Source organism: Eriocheir sinensis, chromosome 2 (assembly GCF_024679095.1).
Source record: "Eriocheir sinensis breed Jianghai 21 chromosome 2, ASM2467909v1, whole genome shotgun sequence".
Lineage (NCBI taxonomy): Eukaryota > Metazoa > Arthropoda > Malacostraca > Decapoda > Varunidae > Eriocheir > Eriocheir sinensis.
In genome coordinates, this window is record NC_066510.1 from 8,561,530 (window position 1) to 8,575,301 (window position 13,772).

Consider the following 13,772-nt stretch of genomic DNA (forward strand, 5'->3'; position numbering starts at 1 on the left):
CGCCAAAAATCGTCCTGAAAATTGGTATCGGCATCAACTGTGAAAATTTGCATCATATGGAAGCATTTGTTTCGAAATTTGATGAAATTCTTTTCTTTTCTTTTTTTTTTGGGGGGGGGGGGGGAACTTTGACCTTGGGCGATCTTTTCGAGGTCAAGGTTAAAGGTCAAGGTTAAGGCCATGCAAGGTGCATCATATGGATGCATTTGTTACGAAATTTGACGAAATCCTATTTTGGGGGGAAACTTTGACCTTGGGCGAACTTTTCGATGTCAAGGTCAAAACCATGCAAGGTGCGTCTTTCCATGAGCTAAAATATGAACCAAGTCTGAAGTCTCTACGATGACGAGAACCGAAGTTATGGCCAATCTGACGTTTTGTGCGACCTTGACCTTGACCTTTGACCTCTGACATCAAATATTTAATGGGTTCTATTATGGATGGACACGAAGCTTCCCTGAGAAAGTGGTTTAGATGTCAACAAAATTGTGCACAGGAGACTGTTAACGAACAAACAAATAAATAAATAAACATACTCACCGGATAGAAAATATAACCTCCTCCAACTTCGTTGGCGGAGGTAATAAAATAAAATAATTTGACAGTATAAACAAGAGGAGGAGAAGGAGAAGGAGGAAAGAATTACTGGCGAAGAATGGGATGAGGAAGGGAGCTGATAAGAGAAATGGAGGACGATAAAGAAAGGAAACAACAAGCATGGAGAAAGAAAAGGGAGAAGTGGAGGAGAAGGAGAAAGAGGAAATAGGGGAGGAAGTAAAAGAGAGAGAGAGAGAGAGAGAGAGAGAGAGAGAGAGAGAGAGAGAGAGAGAGAGAGAGAGAGAGAGAGAGAGAGAGAGAGAGAGAGAGAGAGGGCAAAGAAATATGAAAAGAAAGGAAGAATATTTAAGGGAGAGAGAGAGAAGCGTACCCTAAACACACACACACACACACACACACACACACACACACACACACACACACACACACACACACGGCCCGGTAGCTCAGTGGTTAGAGCGTCTCCCTCACAACCAGAAGAACCGGGGTTCGATTCCGCGACCGGGTGAAGATAAGTTGAGTTTATCTTTCACGTGTAGCCCCTGTTCACCTAGCAGTGAGTAGGTACGCGACGTAAGGCGAGGAGTTGTGACCTCGTTGTCGCAGTATGTTGTGCGTGAGTGGTCTCAGTCCTCCCTAAAGATCGGTCACTGAGCTCTGAGCTCCTTCTGTAGGGGAAAGGCTGGCCGTCTCGAGAGAGACCCGCAGCAGACCATGAGGTGAATTACACACACACACACACACACACACACACACACACGCAGGTGGGGTCTCACGCTTTTTTTTTTTTTTTTTTTTTTTACGGCGCGGCATTTTTGACACCACTACTAACATTACCACCACCACCATCATCACCACCACCACTATATCATCCTAATACAGCAAAACCACCACTGCCAGCACCACCACAACCACCACCACCACCACCACCAACAACAACAACAACAACAACAACAACGACAACAGTATAGGTAAGATCTTTACTGTACCCTAAGAGATGGTCTTGCAAATATCCTTCCATTTTGTACACAAATGCACGCAGTCTATCACCCAAAAAGGACGAAATTAGGGCGTATATTGCAACTGAGAAACCAGACGTTGTAGCCATCAGAGACTTGGGCCAACTCTGCACATCTAGTATCTGAACTGTCATTTCCCAGGTACGAAAGCTTCCAAAAAAATCGAATGCACAAGAAAGGAGGAGGAGTAATTTGCCACGTAAAAAGTACGCTCCCTGCCATAAAAATAAACAAACAGGACGCAGAGAATTACGACTCCGTCTATGTGGAAATAACTGCGAATAATAAGAAACTAACACTTGCGACCGTAAACAGGCCTCCAAAACAACAGGAAACAGACGACACTGCCCTGTACGAGGAGCTTCACTCTTTAACACAAAGTAAAGAAGCAATAATAATTGGGGACTTTAATAATTGCCCTAACATTGACTGGGGACAATTGATTGGAGATCAAGAGGGTAACAGGCTTATATAAATGGTGGAGGATTCGTTCCTCACTCAAGTTGTAACTCAACCAACAAGAGAAAACAATCTGCTAGATCTGGTATTAGTAAGCGACCCCGACCTCATTCGCGACAATGAAGTTGGTGAAAAAATTAACGGTTGCGATCACCACTTAATCCGTTTCAATGTCAACATAAGTCACAAACTCGTAAACAATCCGTCAGTGATACCAGACTACAAAAAAGCAAATTTCAACCTAGCCTGTGAGCTGCTTCCCTCTGCGACCTGGGACCAAATTCACCTAACCGACAATACAATCGACAACGTGTGGAACAACTTCAAAGATAAGCTTTTGGAAATAGAAAAGGCTACAGTGCCTACGAAACCCAGGCGAGTAAATGGTGCCGTAGATCCACCATGGATGACCAGAGAAATAAAAAGGGCGGTAAACTTAAAAAATAGGAATTATAACCTTATGAAAGAGAATGACACGGCCGAAGCCCGTACACAGTACCAAAACAGCCTCAGAGCTTGTCGCACCCTTATTCGGAGTAGTAAACGCAACTATGAAAAACAAATAGCGCGTGACATCAAGACAAACTCAAAAAAATTCTTCACATACATCAGATCGAAAAAGAAAGTAAAATTCAATATTGGTTCCCTGACAGACGAGACTGGATCTGTAACTCAGGACAGTAAACAGATGGCCAGAATCCTCAACAGTAACTTCGCATCCGTACTAACAGTCGAGGACATCGAAACCATGCCCGAGAGCCCTGACCCGCCGAGGGTAATCACGCCCCTGAAAATTGGCTCAATATGCGACCAAGAAGTGAAAAAGTATTTGGATAAACTCGACACGAACAAGTCAACAGGACCTGACGGTTTGTCCCCGAGGTTATTAAAAGAGCTTAAACAACAAATACTTCAGCCACTCACTAACATATTTAACCGGTCAGTACAACTGAACAAGGTCCCGAAAGACTGGAAGATGGCGAACGTAACACCGATTTTCAAAAAAGGAGACAAAAGCGTTGCATTAAACTACAGGCCCATAAGTTTGACATCAGTGGCAGGAAAAATACTCGAAAAGATTATTAGAGACAAACTTGTTAAGTTTCTAGAAGACAATAATGTAATCTCCGACACCCAGCATGGCTTCAGAAACAAGCGCTCCTGCCTAATGAATTTATTAGACTTCTTCCAAGGTATATATAAGAACTGGGATGCCCACATCCCCAGTGATGTTATATACCTGGACTTTCAGAAAGCCTTCGACAAGGTACCGCACGAGCGACTCCTTAAGAAACTGCACTCGGCAGGCATTGGAGCCAGTCTAATCGCGTGGATAAGAGATTGGCTCACCGACAGAAAACAACGAGTACTACTCAACGGACAGCCTTCCGATTGGCTTCCAGTTACTAGTGGAGTGCCTCAAGGGTCAGTGCTGGGACCCATTCTCTTCATCATATATATCAACGACCTCGAATCAGGACTGAAATCCACAATATCGAAATTTGCTGATGACACCAAGGTGGGGGAAAAGCCCTCACAAAGACCGACTGCGAAATCATTCAGAAAGACCTCAATCACATTATCGAATGGTCGGAAAAATGGCATATGTCCTTTAATGTTGACAAATGCAAAGTCATGCACATTGGGTCCAGAAATAGTAACCACACATACATCATGAATGGGAGACCTCCGCAAGCGATGCAGGAGGAAAAGGATCTTGAAGTCATTATCAGCAGTGACCTGAAACACGCGAATCACTGTAAAAAAGCATACAACAAGGCCAACGCTATGCTCGGGTTCATAGCGAGGAACTTAGAGTGTAAAACGCCAGATGTGATGCTATCCTTGTATAGTTTCATGGTAAGACCGCACCTCGAGTATGCAGTACAGTTCTGGTCTCCTAATTACAGAAAGGACATTGATTTACTGGAAAGGATTCAACGACGCGCCACGAAGATGATACCATCCTTAAGGGCCCACCCGTACAAGGAACGACTCAAGCGACTCAATCTCTTTACATTGGAGAAAAGACGCCTACGTGGGGATATGATTCAAGTCTTCAAGTATCTGAAAAAATTCAATAACGTCGATTACTCCAAATTCTTTGAACTGCAAACCAACCTAAGAACAAGAAATAACGGTTTACCCATTCAGTCTAGTCGATGTAACACAGACATCGGAAGGAGTTTCTTTTCAAACCGAGTCATCCGTCACTGGAACAATCTTCCTCCAGAAGTAGTAAATGCAAATACTATCAACTCCTTCAAATATAGAATCGACTGTCACTTCGCTACGTCGGGAGTAAACTGAATATTGAGGTGCTTTCATCTGCTCCTCAATATCGAGGTCCTTTCATCTGCTCCTCAATGTCGAGGTGCTTTCATCTGCTCCCCAGGCCCCAAGTGGCTGTCGAGCAGATTAAATCATCAAAGCGAGCAACCTCGTAATGAGCCAATAGGCTTTCTGTTGCCTGCATTTCCATGTTCTCTCTCTCTCTCTCTCTCTCTCTCTCTCTCTCTCTCTCTCTCTCTCTCTCTCTCTCTCTCTCTCTCTCTCTCTCTCTCTCTCTCTCTCTCTCTCTCTCAATAGAGATCAAACAAATTACACATGTTGGCCATACGTATAAAAACTCCTTCACGTTATAATTATTAATGTGAAATGGAAACTAATACGAGCAGCTGAAGGAATAGAAGGTTGAAAATACTGTTGTGCTGGAAGCTTCCCCCGGCGACCATAGGCCTCTAGAAGGCTCCCGGAGAAACGAGCAAAGGGGCGGGGAGCAAGGCGAGCCGTCCGCGCCCCCCGGGGCGCGGCCCGGCGCCAGGCGGGAAGTGTTGCCAACTCGCATATATTTTTGCTACATGTTCTTGTATGATCTGAAATATACTGTAATATTCTAGACTGTACTGTTCTGGAAATATTAGGAGAAGAGGGCGAGAGAGTCCCAGTCATAGTAAGCTAGTGGTAAGTGAAGAGTCCGAGTGAAGTGTACTACTAAAGAAGAATATTAAACTACAGAAGCTGTGCAAAGTGTTTACATATCTCCCTCCCACGGAGTCTCCTGACGGCGACACGGAACCCAAGTAACACGTCCGGCATAACACTGGTGTCAGGAGTGTAGGCATTTGTTTTTCGCCATGGAGACTCGTTCCCAAGCTGCCCAGAGGGACGACATGTTGACTGAACTTTTGGAAGCCTTGAGACTACAGGGGGAGAAACAAGAAAGAGCACTCCAAGAACTCAAGGAACAACAAGAAAAAGCACACCAAGAACTCAAAGAACAACAAGAAAGAGCACAGCAACAACAAGAAGGAACACTCCAAGAACTCAAAGAACAACAAGAAAGAGCACAGCAACAACAAGAAGGAACACTCCAAGAACTCAAAGAACAGCTAGAAGATCGCTTTACGGGATTACAGCTACAGCTAAAAGCAGTACAAGATGGAAGTGAATCAGTGCGAAGAGAAATGACTGATGTGACCACGAACTTGGGACAACGCCTGATAGAAGTGGAGAAAGAACACACAAATCTTCAACAAGAGATGGAGGTGGTACGGGAGACGACACACAAAGAAATACTAGAAGTAAGTGACAGAGTGAAGGCCCTTGAAGACTGCTTGGCTGGAAACGGACAGCCAGTGCCTGCAGGGGCTAGTTGTACCCAAGATACTTCTCCTACGCAAGTCCGGGGTAGTTTGAGCCCTGTTTCGCCTGAGTTTATCCCCGCAAGAAGTTCCGCCAGCCCCATGGGTCTGCTGGGTTCGCCTGTTAGAAAGAAGCCTCAGGAGTTTGATGGCAAGGTCTCCTGGGAGGCTTACCGCGCTCAGTTTGAGCTGTTGGCAGCTCGGAACGGATGGGATGACCAAGAGTGCGCGGTACAGCTGGCCACTAGCCTCAAAGGGGCGGCGCTGGAGGTCCTTGCTCAGCTCGACAATGCGACAAAGGGCACCTACAGCGGGCTGGCACAGGCGCTGGAGCAACGATATGGGACCAAGCACCAGAACGAGCTCTTCAGGGTTAGGTTCAGAACCCGCAACAGGAGGCGCGGCGAGTCTCTTCAGGAACTCGCTCAGGACCTTGAGAGCATGGCGCACAAGGCATACCCAGGTGCCACCCCTGACCTGCTGACGGTTTCGCTGCGTGATCAATTCATCGATGCCCTGGACAGCCCTCAGCTGAAGATACAAGTGAACCAAGCTAAGCCAACATCAATGCAGGAAGCTCTGGCACGTGCCATGGAGTTTGAGTCCTTTGTTAGGTCTAGCTTGTCAAGCTTCAGGGACGACTCGACTTCTGGCTTTAGGGCACGAAAGGGCGCTGTCAGCGACACAGACAGGTTCCAAGGAACGTGCTGGTACTGCGAGAAGGTTGGGCACAAGGAGAACGAATGCTATAAGAGGAAGAAGGAATATGAAGGTGCCGCTAAGAAGAAGCCCAGGGAAGGACCCAAGTGCTGGACCTGTGGAAAAGGGGCACTGGAAGAATGAGTGTCGGAAAATGTGCCCCAACGAGGGACCACCACTGGGAAACTAAGAAGGACTGGTTCACGGGGCAACGACCAGTCTGTCCTGTACATGCCCCGAAGATATCAGTGTGCAGGAGAACCACCATGACAAGCTGCCAAGTGGAGGGCAAGGTTGACGGAGTGTTGTGGCCTGTGGTCGTCGACACAGGCTCGGAACGCACATTGGTGCGGCCTGACGTGGTGAGTCATCGTCGGCTTCCTAAGACGCCGCATCGACTGTGCGGAGTCACAGGACACTACGCAGAGCTCAGAGGCCCAGTGGACGTGAAGTTTGAGCTCGGAGGAAAGGAAGAGTTCCTCTCTGTGTACGTGGCCGACATGGATGACCCCTGCATCCTAGGTATGGATTATCTTGTCTCCCACAGGTGCGAGCTGGACTTCCGCGCTAAGCAGCTGACTGTAAGAGGAAGGAGGGTGCCACTGACGACTGTGAACAAGGAAGACCTGCCAGTGACGGTCAAGCGCACCACCATTATTCCTCCGAGGTCGGAGATGCTGTTACCCTGTCAAATTACGGGTGCCCCCCCGGCTAGCCTGTGTGTGGTAGAGAGTGGAAGTCGATGCCCGGTAGAAAACGGGTGATTGTAGGAAGTACTTTGGTAGACCCTGCTGCAGCGGAAGTGCCTGTCGTCGTGGCCAATGTCTCTTTCAGCCCAAAGAAAATAAAACAAGGGACCATGGGGTTGTGCCAAGAGATCGACCAGAAACCAAGAACCTGTGTCTGCAGGAGAATCCTGACGAAGCCCCAGGAGGAGCTGCCTGACTACCTGCGCGACCTGTTTGACAGGAGCTCCAAGTGTCTAGAGGAACCCCAAGTGGAACAGCTCAGGGAGCTTCTCGTGAGAAATGCAGATGTGTTTTCCACAGGAGACCTGGACTTGGGGTGTACGGACCTGGTAGAGCACCACATCGACACAGGTAGCCACCGCCCAGTGAAGCAAGCTCCTCGAAGGATGGCACCAGCCCGTCGCAAGGAGATGGATAAGGTAATGGATGATCTCCGGCAACAAGGGTTAATCGAGCGGTCCAGCAGCCCGTGGGCGTCTGCTGTAGTGCTCGTCAGGAAAAAGGACGGTTCCCTCAGGTGCTGCGTGGACTACCGAGCCCTCAACGATCTCACCATCAAGGATTCATACCCACTCCCACGGATCGACGACACGCTCGACGCCTTGGTGGGCTCCAAGTGGTTTTCAACACTGGATATGAAGTCTGGGTATCACCAAGTCAAAATGGCGGAACAGGACAAAGAGAAAACAGCCTTCTCCTACGGTCAAGGCCTGTGGCAGTTTAAGGTCATGCCCTTTGGCCTGTGCAACGCGCCGGCTACGTTTGAGCGGCTGATGGAGAGGGTGCTGGAGGGACTTCACTGGAAGACGGCACTCATCTACCTCGACGACGTGATTGTCTTTGGCCAGACCTTCGAGCAGGAGATGGAAAGGCTATCAGAGGTTTTCGCCCGGTTTAGAGCTGCACACCTTAAGCTCAGCCCGAAGAAATGCTGTCTGTTCCAAAAGGAGGTCCAATACTTGGGACACATCGTGAGCGAGGCTGGAGTACGCACTGATCCTGAGAAGGTGGCTGCGGTAAGGGACTGGCCGACACCCACCAACGTGAAGGAGCTGCGGAGCTTCCTCGGGTTGTGCTCATACTATCGCAGGTTTGTGAAAGGCTTCGCTACGATTGCTGCACCACTGCACCTCCTGACGAAGAAGGGGCGCAAGTTTGAGTGTGCAGCGGAAACTCAGGTTGCCTTTGAGAAGCTCAAGGAGGCCCTCATCAGCTCGCCCGTACTCACCTACCCAGACCCCTCTAAGCCTTTTATACTGGATTGTGATGCCAGTGATGAGGGGATTGGTGGAGTGCTATCTCAGGCATGTGCCGACATGGAACGGGTTGTGGCCTACTTCAGCAAGAAGCTCACCCCAGCCGAGAAAAACTATTGCGTGACCCGGAAAGAACTCCTGGCAGTAGTCAAGAGCCTTGACTTTTTCCATGCTTACCTGTACGGTGCAACTTTCACCATCCGCACGGATCACGCTGCATTGCGGTGGCTGAAGTCACTGAAAAACCCTGAGGGCCAGCTTGCTCGCTGGATAGGTAAACTAGAGCAGCATCACTACACTATTGTGCACCGATCTGGACTAACACACGGTAACGCGGACAGCTTGAGCCGGCGCCCATGCCTACCGGAGTGTCAACATTGCCTCCAGAGGGAAAGCGTCCAGAATATGTGCCGCCGCACTACAGTGGAACAGACAGCGGAGGTGCCATGGGAAGACTTGGGAAAACTGCAGCGGGAGGACCGAGATCTGAGACCAATTATAGAGTGGCTGAGTCAGTCGTCAACGCGACCTTGGTGGGAAGTAATCTCGAGAGAAAGCCCTACCACCAAGAATTACTGGACTCAGTGGGACACTCTTCGGATAGACGACGGGGTGTTGCAGCGACGCTGGGTCTCTCATGATGGTCTTGACCACTACTGGTCCACGGTGTTACCTGTGAAGTCCCGGGAAGGCGTCTTGAAAGAAATGCACGACAGCATCACCAGCGGACACCTAGGGGTAAAGAAGACACTGAGTCGCCTGCGCCAAAGGTTCTACTGGGTTGGCATGAGGAAGGACGTGGAAGAATGGTGTTACGCGTGTGAGGTGTGCTGTGCAAAGAAGGGCCCCAAGAAGCGTCACCGTGCCCCACTGCAACTATACCAGGTTGGAGCCCCCATGGAACGGGTGGCAGTGGATATAGCAGGACCCTTGCCTCTGACGACGAACGGAAATAGGTACATCTGTGTCACAATGGATTACTTCACCAAGTGGCCGGAAGCCTACGCCATCCCTGACCAGGAAGCCACTACCATCGCCAAGGTTTTGGTGGAGGAGTTCTTCTGTCGCTTCGGTGTGCCTAACGAGCTCCATTCCGACCAGGGAAGGAATTTTGAGTCAACAGTCCTTGCTGAGTGCTGCAAGCTTCTGGGTATCAAGAAGACCCGGACCACCCCTCTGCACCCACAGTCAGATGGAATGGTGGAGAGGTTTAATTGGACGCTGGGCCAGGAGTTGGCCAAGCAGTGCAACAATGATCAGTCTTCATGGGATCAGAAGCTGCCTACGCTTCATGGCCTACAGGTCTGCCGCCCACGAGACTACGGGGTATTCACCGGCAAAGCTGATGTTTGGACGTGAGCTGCGATTGCCGGTGGACCTACTGACAGGAAGGCCTCCTGGGGAAAGCCTTCCAAGGGACGCCTCCAATTTTGCCCGTCAACTAGAGGAACGGCTGGAAGAGGTGCACCATCAAGTCCGAGGTGCCTTGAAGTTCTCCGGGGAGGCCATGAAGCGCGGTTACAATATGAGGGCAAGCCACGTTGACTTCAAGGAAGGAGACCGAGTCTGGCTTTACAACCCGCAGAGGAAGAAAGGACAGTCTCCGAAGTTACAGAGCCCTGGGAAGGCCCTTACACTGTGCTAGAACGCCTCTCCGACGTGACTTACCGAATCCGGAGAACGGAAAAGACCAAGCCGAAAGTTGTCCACGTCAACCGCCTATGGAGGTACCACGGTCCGGGAAACTACACCTGGAACAACTACAGACACCCAGCAGCCGACGAAAACGCAAGGGACGTCCAGGACCGAGAGGAGGTCGACGACGACGTAGGCCTCCTGGCTCTTTCAGCCGAGGGAGATAACCTCCCGGCTTCGGCAGATGTTCCAGGGACACCCCAAGAAGCGGACGACGACGAGGCGCACCAGGAGACAGACGCGCAGGAGGCAACGAACAGAAGACAGAGACAACGCAGGCGTCCACAGCGATACGACGATTATTATGTTTTTGATTAATTCTCTTATGTTTGTACATAGTTAAGTGTGTGATCGGGACGATCACAATTAAGAGGGGGGGATAGTGTTGTGCTGGAAGCTTCCCCCGGCAGGGCCGGATTTGCCAATAGGCAACATAGGCCATTGGCCTAGGGCCCACTGGTAACTGAGGGCCCACTGGGGTCCTGGGGACTTAAGTTGTGGTGGCCCAATGGTCGAGAGAGAGAGAGAGAGAGAGAGAGAGAGAGAGAGAGAGAGAGAGAGAGAGAGAGAGAGAGAGAGAGAGAGAGAGAGAGAGAGAGAGAGAGAGAGAATAATGTTCGTTAACCTTCAGCACCTTGACCAAAAATTTCTGCAGTTAAAAGACATTTTGTCCTCTGAATCTGACAGGTCAGTGACAAACATTTCCACTTTGCTGAGGTCCAAAGATGGTGTTTTGACAGCTGCCTTTCCAAACATTAGTATCTTGTTGAGAATTTTCCTTACCATCCCCATTACAAACTGTCAGGGAGAGAGGTCTTTTTCTACTCTATCTAGGGTAAAAATCACGTAAGATCAACTATGGGACAGACCAGACTAAACTCACTTTCACTACTATGCATTGAATCTGACCTCTTACAATCCCTTGACACAAACAGTATCATTGACAAATTTGCCTTGGAAAAAAGCAGAAAAGTCATTCTGAATTGCACATAGTTGTGCTTAAAAATTTATTTTTCTTCATTTTCGTTTCAGTGTGCAACATGTATGTAGGCCTACTACATATGGAACCTGATTCACTTTGATGTACTTTTGATGTACTTGATATAGAACTTCATTTACTTTAATCAGATACAGCTATGATGCACCTGATATGGAACTAATTTTTATTAGAAACTATTAATGTGTTATGTTTTACTGTAATTCTTAGTGTAAAATGCATTCTGGTTCAGTTTAACTGTATTTTTTCCATTATACCTCTGTTTAACCCGATAGCAGCGATGGGCCAAATTTGTGGCTTTACCGTGTACCAGCGATGGGCCAAATTTCTGCCATGATATAAACCTCATTTAATAGATGATGCATAAACTGATCACATAATATGCGTTGATATGTTATGAAATGGTTTGCGTGAGTGATGATTCTTTCGCATTATTTTACTTAGAGGGGCCTTTACCCTAACCTAACTTAACCTAACCTAAGAAACATGACCCCCGCAGCTACCGGGTTAAGAACAGGTTCTGCACAAAATAAAAATTATATATATATATATATATATATATATATGTATATATATGTATATATATATGTATATATATGTATATATATGTATATATATGTATATATATGTATATATATTGGCGAGGGGGGGGCCCCCTGATGAGATTTGGCCTAGGGCCCACAAGCAAGTAAATCCGGCCCTGTCCCCCGGCGACCATAGGCCTCTAGAAGGCTCCCGGAGAAACGAGCAAAGGGGCGGGGAGCGTCCCCACGGGCGCGGCCAGGCGCCAGGCGGGAAGTGTTGCCAACTCGCATATATTTTTGCTACATGTTCTTGTATGATCTGAAATATACTGTAATATTCTAGACTGTACTGTTCTGGATATATTAGGAGAAGAGGGCGAGAGAGTCCCAGTCATAGTAAGCTAGTGGTAAGTGAAGAGTCCGAGTGAAGTGTACTACTAAAGAAGAATATTAAACTACAGAAGCTGTGCAAAGTGTTTACATATCTCCCTCCCACGGAGTCTCCTGACGGCGACACGGAACCCAAGTAACACGTCCGGCATAACAATACATAAAATAAATGAATGAGTGTGTTTGTGGTTTACAGTGAGCTTTGGTTATAATTATTTGTCAAGTATTTTATCATTGTTTACTTACTGGGTTATTTATATCATTCCTTACGTTACTTTCCACGGCATAAACACTTATAAAGGTTCTTGAAATATTAATGTTAACAATACGCATATCAAAACATTCTCACGTTACAATTAAATGCAGAAAAATAGTTAAAACGACACCCAGAAATAAGGAGTAAATAAATAAATAGAAAAGGTAAATGAAACGAAAAACAAAGAATGAAAATGTTAGATATATGAATAAACAAGCTATATAGTGAGTTAAAGATAGCCCACTGAAGTTATGAGGCTACTTATTACATATTGAATTATCTATCACGTTCATTATTATACTTCTACGTTACTTTCAATGGCATGCACACTTTAGGGTTCTTCAAGTAATAATAAGTGATGGTTTTAGAGGACTTTAAATATAGCTTGCTTACTTTATATCTGATTTACTTGTTTTTATTTATTATCATTTATTGTGTTTTTGCGAAGGCTACTGAGAGAGAGAGAGAGAGAGAGAGAGAGAGAGAGAGAGAGAGAGAGAGAGAGAGAGAGAGAGAGAGAGAGAGAGAGAGAGAGAGAGAGAGAGAGTTGCAAAGTTGTTTCTGTTGGAGGAAAGAAAGTAATTATAAGGAAAAAGAAAGAGGGAAGAGAGGAAACAAAGACAAAGAGGGAGCAGCAGCAGCAGCAGAAGAAGAAGAAGAAGAAGAAGAAGAAAAAGAAGAGTAAAAGAAATCACGAAGAAAAACAACAAATTTATAAGGAAGAGGAAAAGGGAAAGAGAAGAAATAAAGACAAGGAAGAAGAAGAAGAAGAAAAAGAAAAGGAAGAAGAGGAAGAAGAAGAAGAAGAAGAAGAAGAAGAAGAAGAAGAAGAAGAAGAAGAAGAAAAAGAAGAGTAAAAGAAATCACGAAGAAAAACAACAAATTTATAAGGAAGAGGAAATGGGAAAGAGAAGAAATAAAGACAAGGAAGAAGAAGAAGAAGAAAAAGAAAAGGAAGAAGAGGAAGAAGAAGAAGAAGAAGAAGAAGAAGAAAAGAAGAAGAGTAAAAGAAATCACTAAGAAAAACAAAAAATATATAAGAAAGAGGAAAGGGGAAAGAGAAGAAATAAAGGCAAGGAAGAAGAAGAAAACCACGAGGAAAATCAATAAATAAATGGAAGAGGAAATGGGAAAGAGAAGAAACAAAAGAAATCACAAAGAAAAACAACAAACAAAACAAGAAAACCCAAAAAGTTATTATCGTATGCCAACATCTCTTCGCCTTCCTTCTTACCTCTTCCTCTTCCTCTTCTTCCTCCTCCTCCTCCTCTTCCTCTTCCTCCCCGCAACACCAGGTCAACACTTCTTAGCCTCAGAGTCACAACACACGGGACAAAGATGAAAAAAGCCACACAAACACGAGATAAAGATGAATAAAGGGAAAAAACACGAGGACCAACACACACACTCTCCCTGGCAGACGCCATGACACCAACACTGCCAGATTGTCGTACAGTCCTCCTTTGTTTGCCGATATCCAACCCAAAAAACTGCCTCCTCGACCCCAATAACTGCCCTCATATATA